Source organism: Macrobrachium rosenbergii, chromosome 39 (assembly GCF_040412425.1).
Source record: "Macrobrachium rosenbergii isolate ZJJX-2024 chromosome 39, ASM4041242v1, whole genome shotgun sequence".
Taxonomy (NCBI): domain Eukaryota; kingdom Metazoa; phylum Arthropoda; class Malacostraca; order Decapoda; family Palaemonidae; genus Macrobrachium; species Macrobrachium rosenbergii.
Window position 1 is genome coordinate 595,001 of NC_089779.1, and position 10,000 is coordinate 605,000.

The following is a 10,000-nucleotide window of genomic DNA, read 5'->3' on the forward strand; positions in this document are numbered from 1 at the left end:
AATAAAAAAAAAAAAGCAGCATTAACGAGAACAGTATTGTCGGCAATTATGTCCATGTCCTACCTGGCATTGAATGCTAATCGCCAACCATTCCACAGAAGTACGAAAAAATTAGCGGAAAAAAAAAACCTGTTTCGAAAACTACATAAAAATCAAAGTGCTACCTTCGTTTGTAGCTTCAAGGGCATAAAAAGGAAGATAAGTTAATTACCGGCGTATATGAGAGGCATACTTTCCTGAGTCATAAAAGAGTGTGGAGCGGAGAAAAACTCGCTGCCATTTATCAAAATTAAGACTGGCTCATTGCCGGGGTAAAAACTGCGTTCCCGCACAAATTTCCTCACATTCTCCATCACACTGTTCACATTTCGCCTGACGCTCTGTCAATCACTCCTTCGATCAGTAACTGAAAGTCGGTAAATGAAGACAGTTTCCTAACGAGAAAATTCTGCAAGAGGAGAACTTTATTACTTTGACCATAAGAAAATTCAAAAGCAACATAGACTCATTCTTTAATCCTTAGCTAACATCTGAGCATTCTTAATGTGTCATGTAATGCCAAGACCTCTGGCACGTCTTGCATCTGAAGAAGGACACAGTTCAGTACAGAAATTCAATAAGACCACTAAAAATTTCACGCCATGTTAAGAATCTGCAAGTAGAACTTTTATACTTTATATATATATATATATATATATATATATATATATATATATATATATATATATATATATATATATATATATATATATATATATATATATATAGTGAGTGAATGAATAGTTGCCACTTGTACACATGACTTATTTATATTTACAAATATTGAGCCACAAATACAGTATAATATCCAATTCCCTATACCTTGGAAATGACAGACATCCAAGGGAAATTAAAACTGATAAATGCTTCGTCCCCGACCAAATTTGGTAACGATAAACAGTAACTTTAACCAACCCTGACACTGAGGGCCCTGGGGCAACCCGAACGAACTGTAAGGTCTGTAAGGTAAGATCCCGCCGGAGACGAAGCAGTTACCAATTACAATTCCTCTTGGGTGTAGTTACTTCTAAGATATACTGATCTAGTTTTTGAGCAGTATTTGTGACTTAATATTTGTTATACACACACACACATATATACATACACACATACACATATATATAAAGAGACGGATCAATCAATACCTTTAAAAATTTCTGCTGTAAAGATGAAAAAATAAAAGAACGGCTTAAGAAGAATGAAAGAATGGCAGCTGTAGGACGTGAAAGCATGGACTGGTGCAATCTGGTGAAAGCTGATTCCCACGGAGTGTAATATGTGATGAGATGGCCTGACAGGTGTTGCAAAGTCAACTACGAGGAATTGTGCCATATATCTGGTAAACCATTTGACGCACTTCTAACATATTTCAGCTCACCAAGAATGTAACATCTTACCAATAATAAAAGTTTTGCTCTCAATTCAGAATATAAAAACAGTGAATGCCGAAACTCTGACATGAAAACGGGTCATGGCATTAAAAGCAGTTCAAGGTCACTCATATTGTGGTCAGGTAGTTAGGTTAGTCATGAAGTCGTAACTGCTCGTTTGATCAACGTCGGATGGAGATAATAAAAACAACAGTATTTGCAGCACAAGAAAAGTATACCTTAGTTTTACCAGACCACTGAGCTGATTAACAGCTCTCCTAGAGAGGGCTGGCCCGAAGGATTAGACTTATTTTACGTGGCTAAGAACCAATTGGTTACTTAGCAACGGGACCTACAGTTTATTGTGGAATCCGAACCACATTATAGCGAGAAATGAATTTCTATCACCAGAAATAAATTCCTCTAACTATTCATCAGCCGGCCGCGGGAATTGAACTCCGGCCCATCGAGTGACAGTCTGAGGCTCAACCGAGTCGGCCATCTATCCAATATATGCATAAAGAGTGTACGATTATACACGATGCAGAATTCACTAAAAGCAAACCGCCATGTCAATTACTTTTTCTTTCATGTATACACAGATGCAATTAGCATAATCTCCAAATGTTTTAGTTGACCAGAATCATGAATCTGTCATTTGCTTTGAATACATATCAGTGGTAAAAAAACATAATTATTAAAATGAATCCTGGTTATCAAAATTTAAATTTAATCAACTGTTCCGTGACACTTAGGGAATCAACACAATATTGTACAAAAATCGGTTGCTCTTACTCACATAATCCTGCAACTGACAGCAGCGAAGTCCCTGTCGGGGGGAGAAAGAAAACTAAATAAATGAAAATGTTCGTCTCTTAAAATTCAAAGTTCTTTTCGTCAGTCGGTATTAAATCATGAGTGCATTTTAAATTTATGAGCTGCTCGTCCGTGAAAGAGCCCGTGCTGGCAAATTGCCAACTATACCTAACAACAGCAAACGAATGCTGTTAAAGCAATGTAGAAATAGTAGGCCACTAAACACGGCAGGAGAGGACTTGATCAGCTGGAATCTTATCTAGTCTTTAGATGCATCTAAAGGGACATGAAGTCATGTATCCATCTATTACGTACGAGGAAAAAGCATAATGAAAAATTAAGTGCAAAAAAACTTTTCTTCACTACGAAGTACAGCCACTGTTCGACAAGAAATGAAACAATATCTTCTAGTCATGTTATTAGAAAAACGATGAATATCATCAGAGAGGTTTCAAGGCAAAACACTTCAAAAGTAAGAACTTGCAAAAATTGTGAATAATGTATCTTGGAAGATTAAACTCGCATGATAAATATATATATTTATATATACATATATATATGAGTATATATATATATATATATATATATATATATATATATATATATATATATATATATGAGAGAGAGAGAGAGAGAGAGAGAGAGCTGTGTAATACATAATCACACAACAAATGAGGGGAATGAATGCAAGATTAATGACCGCGCCTTTTAAACAACCAAGGGCTACAGTGCAAATGGTTATGGGTGTTGTATTGGTCGAAAGCCATCAGAGGGAATTACAGTAGGATACAGTGTTATCGACATAACGATTAGTTACACCTGGATTGTCATCAGTCCCTTCAGCCGGTGCCTGATGGACGGCCTTTTAATGTCTTTGGATAGGCGCTATAACTTATCTAAGGCAACAGAGGTTCAACAGGCAAATACAAAGTGGTCGTTTACCACTCGCACTGTTGTCATTAACGATTTCGAACCGATAACAGACAATCTTCACTAAATACCTGATTTGGGTGCCCACTTCGTTTGTCACATCACGGAACACTGTGACGTCAAGAGAGTGCAGGTGCGGATTTTTTTTCCATATTCCGCCTAATGCCGATTTAGAAATTTCTCTACAGAAGGATTACTATTACAGCCAAACATGCAACAAAATTTCAACGTGAAGAAAACTTAATGTCTATCTGAAAAAAAAAAAACTTATGATCTGGAGCAGAATTCCAACCACGGATGACGTATGGTAATGACGTCAGAGACCCTCCCAAAGTACATGTCACGATATAATGAGACATATACAGACACGACTCAAGGAAGGGAGTTACAGGCTGGGAGGTAAAAAACAAAGGAATTGCAATGAAATGTATTTGTTTAGAAGAGCCCTTTCAGTTCAGATGTGTTCTCGGAGAGGAATACCCATATGTGTACATGATTGTAAACAAATGTAATATTAGTGTATGAGTGGGCTTTCGTTCTGACCTTGCTTTGAAAAACGCACCAACATGGTTTTTGTCTTGCACGCAGATTGTGATGTGATTGAAAATGGGTGAACTAACTACGAAGAAGGGGAAATATATATATTCAAAAATTATATATACACTGTACACACTGACGTATATATATATATATATATATATATATATATATATATATATATATATATATATATATATATATATATATATATATATATATATATATAATGTGAGTGTGCGTATGTGCTACGACTTTCATTTCGATCACTGTTACAAACAGTTCTAGATGTTTTGAAATATGGCTAAAAAAAAAAAAAATAGACGCGACAACTGCGCAGCAACACTTCAGAAACGAACAGGTACAAGGAGAAAAGAAGGCGGCAGCGCGAACATGTGACCAAATGAGTTATATGACGTCAAAGGACACTAATTAGATGCAAGAGATAACTGATTCTCAGCCAGTGACGCAAAAGAAATGAAAGCCGGACTACAACGTAAAGTCGTTAAAATGTGGCAAATAAGTTCAAGGTCACAAACCGCTCCGTCGACCAGCTTCAATGTCCTGGAAAAGCGTAACGAGCGTAACCCTATTAAAAGCATCACAAAAGAATAAAGAGGACTTCCGCACAGTTAACAGGAAACATATACAAACAGAACTGGCATTTTCGCCATGAATAAATGTATACATGAAAAGTCTGCAAACGAAACCTTGTTTCTTATCCGACATGACTCAATAACAGATCATTAACTTGCCTGGCACATGAAAACTCAGTTCATGCAAAATCAATGTTTTTTTTTTTTTTTTTGGGGGAATAGGTCTTTTAACAAACTAGTATAACCACCGGCGTTCTATAACGCATCATTTTCGATATAGGATTTTCTGGCAGATAACAAAATTCTACACCGAACTGAAAGCTCGACCCACTTCATTTCTAGAATTTCACTTCTATCTGTGTATCATTCCTTGAATTCTTCGATTATTATGCGTTGTGATAATTACTACTGAATTAGACACGTTCCGCTTTTTCAAACTCCTAAAGTTGGCAAAAGAAGCTCTTTCTGACCTTTTGTAACGTTTTCATCAGTTTTCATTATATTCCAACTTTCATTCCTTCTGCGTCACCATCTCTTGCATCCACTTACTACTCTCTGACGTCATACAATCAATCAGTCACAAGGTCTCGTTGCTTCCCGCTTTGTCAGTTTTGCTTCTTCGTTTCCAAAATGTACTTCGAAACCGACAATGGGTCGTACAATAGTAAGCACGTCAAAGTGATGAGGGTTTTAATCCAACCCTATCTCATTCAGTTCAGTGATGCAGATCATTTGAAATTTATAAAACTGGCGCAGAGCTCTTTCGGCATAAAATAGGCGTCTTTAATTCCAAATTTCTTTACCTCTTCGTGTAAATTATTCCGAAGGTTAAACAAATTGCACACTTCATACTAAAATAAATTTGTCCGCGAGGCATTAAATGATTCAGGATATTGCAATGCTAAGAAGAAAGTATATTTCTTGGCGGTGACAAGGCTTTATTTATATCATAATTAAAAAAATACACCTTCTTGATTCTTTCACTTGGTAACTGATAGCTATTTATGATAAGCACTTTGGTAAAACGAAATCTGGACGTGATTCACAGTTCTGTGTACGTAAATCATAATATAATGAGTATAATCATGTTTTTCACAATAAACAACAATTAATATACTTGATACTCCAATTCTCATTTCACGTACACAGTCAATAAATAAGTTTCATATACACAATCAATACAAATAATCACAAAAGCTTCTTATTTTATTTTGCCATTAATTATTAAATCTTTCCGGTAAAATAAAGTTTTCTACAAAAGACTGTCGGGACTTCAGAATCAAGACTCATTTCTTGACAGAGAAATCTACTATAGAAGTCACACTGACACTACAATCAGCATGTCCCTCCTACTGAGCTGCACACTTTTGCCTTGCAGACCTCGCTGATAATTAGGTCTTCTGATACATCTGACACTCATAAAGTCCACCAGATTCTTGGTTTTCCCCACTCCCAGAACTGATGATGTATTCACTAAGTGAGGACTCCCCCTTTTCCCTGCTTAACTGAAATGCTTATACGCACACTATACCCAATTTAATCCTGTTAACATTCCTTGCATCACATTTTCATTTTTCTTGAGCTTTTCAGCGTTTTAAATCACTCTTATATTCATCATAAATGACAAGCGTTACATTTCAATAGCTTTCAAATTAACAATAATAATTTATGAGTGCAAAAGAACCCAGTCTTGACAACTTCTATTCCTCTGACACTTGCATTTAAAAAGCATCTCTGTAAAAATCATCCTGTTAACCTTGCCGCACCTTTCTAGCCTATAAATGATGCGCCTATCTCATTACCATCCGTAATAGTTACTGTTCAAATACTCCTACCTAAATGAGAAAACCATTTCCATCCTTCAGTCATTTAGGCTAGTTAAACAAGGACTTGAGAATAATAATTTTACTTTTATTTATTTTCATCATCTTCGTGTTGCAAACATTTCTTTTCCATTTCTCTTCAAATTACGATGATGGCCTTTCACCATTCCACGTGCAGATATGTGGTACCTTACAGAAATTCACACTCACCTCTTCATCTAACGTCCTTTATCATTGCAAGAATAAAATAAAACACCCTTATTTCGTACTTTCATTATCACATGAAACCTACACAACAGATCTTCCGTATCTTTAAATTTTCTTCATTGCATATAACATGCAGTACATCATACCTGCCGTGTCATTAACACTGAATTTATTCTTTTCGTCTTGCTTCTAAACACAGCTATTCAATAACTTGACAAGAACTTGAATTTCCCCCAAGACCTTGACCACAGGTATCACTAGTTTGTCATAACATTTCTTATACTTACTTCTTTAAGCGTACAATCAGCATAGTACTGATTCTCTTCTCTGTAACTTTGTATCCACACTAATGGGGAACTATAGTACCTGCATTACCTGGTCAGGGTGTGCTCAGACTCCGTAAGACACATTTCTCAGTTAGCGATTCACCTACCTGTCTAGATGCCACCCACTGATCTATCAATATGCACGACTTTATTCACACCAAAGGGAAAATAAAAGAATAAAATCGCCGCATAACTCCCGCACTGGGGTATCAAGAGAAGAGATGTCCTAAAATTACGCAGTATCCTCTACAATGTATATCACTGTATTCTTATTTCTTCAATATGTGCTCTTTATTTTTTTTTTTTTACGTTCCTCTTCTTAATTACTTTGTGATTACCCAGATAATGTTTTATGTAGCTCCATCGCATAAAGGTTAGTAACCACTTCACAGTGACCCACTGCAACCGTCTAGAGGATTAAATATTCACACTTCTGAAATACACGATGAAATAATAAATTTACCATCGCCTTTTTTTCACTCCAATACTTTTCCACGAAAAGCAGAGCCATTTACATATTTCGCCTCGAATCCCTAATTTCATTACATTTTTATTAATTGACAGGATAATTTACAAAAACTGAAGTCTAAATCATTATTTACTATCGACGCTGTATTTTGATATATGTTAATGTGTGTGAATGTTTATGTGGAAGCGATGAAATAGACACACCTCAACTGTACTTGTCACTATTATACAGTATGAAAATTCTTCATTAAAGTAATAGCCAAAACTTAAGCCTGTTATTCTCTGGTGGCATTCGTGTATAATACACACAAAACACACATACACACCTACATATATATGTACTTACACACATATATATGTGTATACATATATATATATATATGTATGTATAAATGTATATACGTACTTTTAAACATCTATATATATATATATATATATATATATATATATATATATATATATATATATATATATATATATATATATATATGATTGTATGTATATAAAACATTTCATTCATTTCAGGGAACATCCCACATTTTCCAATTCTCAGAGATTACACAATAAATTTAAGCAAACATATAAAATAACCCATGACAACCCCGCTCTCAAGCAAGCATAATGCGGTATCTCAATTAATTAATCATATAATTAACAAAGCCTCTCCCCAGATCAGAGCAAATAATCTCAAATCTTCCATGAATAACCACAATGCCTCAGCAAAGCCTTTCCCACCAACCATAAAAAAAAAGTATGTAATGTGGATCACAATTCCTTGACCTGGAACCTACAGTACACGCTGCATATTTCCAGAACCATTAAGAAATACAATATTCTGGAGAATTTATGCGCTATCTTGGAAAAACGCTGGAATGCCGAAAGGAAAGCCCATTAACAAAGTCCTGGAAAAAATTGCACGTGGAGGTAAAGTCCCCGGAATCCCGGGGATTGTGGATTCCAGAAATCCGAAACAAGATAGGTCTGGAAAGGACAAATCAGTGACCTTGGGACGTTATGAGACCATGATTAGGTGGGCAGAAAGGAAAGGAAGGTGGGAGAGAACGCGATCTGAAATAAAGATTTGTGGAAAGGAAAGAAAGACACGAAACGTAGGGGAAATTAACGTATAGTGGAAATATGTCATAATCGAGAAAAAGTTACATAAGTACAAGGGAACCGAAAATTATAAGAGGCAAGTCAAAATAACTGATGGAGCAAAAGAAAATGGGAAAGGTAAGAGATAGCAATGAAAACTAGAAAGCGAAAAAAGAATGGCTGGGAGAATGCCGAGAGAGGTGTGAGCGAGACAAAAAAAAATAAATAAACAAATGGAGACAAATATCTGGTCCATGGTTATTCAGATAAAATTTGTAAAAATGAAATTCCTTCTACTGTAAATTCATCAAGGAATTTCAGTCTGCATCTACTTCGCCGCTTAAGGCGATGTAGGTGGAGACCCACCAAACTGATAAGCTAAATATAAAAAATGAAAGGTTTTTAAGGTTTTTCTTAAGAAAATGGGCTTGGATAACAAGCATATCAAAAAGGAACTAAAACTGGTGGAAAGGCTCATATGGGAATGGTTGGGTTTCCGGAGGGGAATGGGTGCGGAGCAGAAAGCACGCGCAAATGGATTAATCTCCCAGAAACAAAGTTATGAAATAAGGGAAGAAAGGATGGGACATTACGTATCAACCAAGTCGTAAGGTACCAGAAGGAGGCACTCCTTTTGTCTAATTTTCCATACATCCCAGAATCTTAGGAGACGGCAAAAGCAGTTCGCAGGAAAATACAGCAGGAAATGATTTATCGAAAAAAAAATAATAGGTTTGACAATCGGTTAATCAAGTTCTCTCACTCCACCTATCAGCCGTGTACAATCTGTTTCAGGATGAGTCACAAATGCAGTTTATAACTCGAAGGTTAAAAATCGATAGATGTTCATGAACACTAAAAGTGAGATCGCTTTTCATTAAATGAAATGAACACGAGGAATGGAATGAAAGAACGTTTATGAGATGGAAGGACTGCTGGAGCATTCCTCCTCTTTCGGGGGTCAAAGAAAGACTGGATCGAAGTCCTTACCGTTAAGGAAAACATATCAGCTGCATTAAGTGTGCAGAATTAATATTTTCGCCAAAAAATGTCTACGTGATGGAAAAAAATTTGAAATGAAAAGATCAAGTATAGACAAGTTTCCAACAACAGACACACGCAAGTTACGTAAGATACAAACTGCAACCTTTCCGAACGCAACCGTGGCAGGAGCTGAATGATTATCAGCAAGAGGAAACACTGGCAGCAGATATAAAGTAATACGAATAGAAAGTAGCAGTTAAATAAAAGATATTCCATGAGAATACATAGGAAATGAAGGTAAGGAAAAAGTAATTATTTTCTCTCTCTCTCTCTCTCTCTCTGGAGAACGGCTAAAACTAGTCAAATGTACTTAATAAACAAATCAAATCTAGGTAAACCTACAGAGAGAGAGAGAGAGAGAGAGAGAGAGAGAGAGAGAGAGAGAGAGAGAGAGAGAAAATTCATAAACAAAATGCCCGATGTGGGTTGGAAATCGATCGCAAGGAGAGCTCAGCTGTCACTGTTCTTATTGCAATGACGTCACAAAACCTGAAGCCTTCCCACGAAACGTGACGAGAGAGGGCCAATTAGGCGCACGCAAGGGCGCCGTGCGGATATATGAGTTTTTGGATCAGATTCCAGGAAGACACTTCCAGAACTGGATTCCAGCCCAACACACTGGAAGGGAAGATATTCCGATGACCCTATGCAAAACCGGCCCAGCAAAAGTTTGTACCCCAGAGGGTCTGCATTTGCAGGCGAAATTTCCAGGTAAAAGGAGCTGTAAGGTAGGGTTCAAAACATCAATT

At 36.4% G+C, this 10,000-nt stretch overlaps 1 long non-coding RNA gene across 1 annotated transcript in view; it reads right to left on the reverse strand.

Moving 5' to 3' along the window:
* The window catches only part of LOC136825627 (uncharacterized), a 315,565-nt gene that overhangs the window by 65,005 nt on the left and 240,560 nt on the right, over window positions 1-10,000 (reverse strand). The window contains exon 3 of the long non-coding RNA XR_010849382.1: window positions 2,209-2,238. This is a non-coding gene — a long non-coding RNA (uncharacterized lncRNA). The remainder of the gene's footprint in view (window positions 1-2,208; window positions 2,239-10,000) is intronic.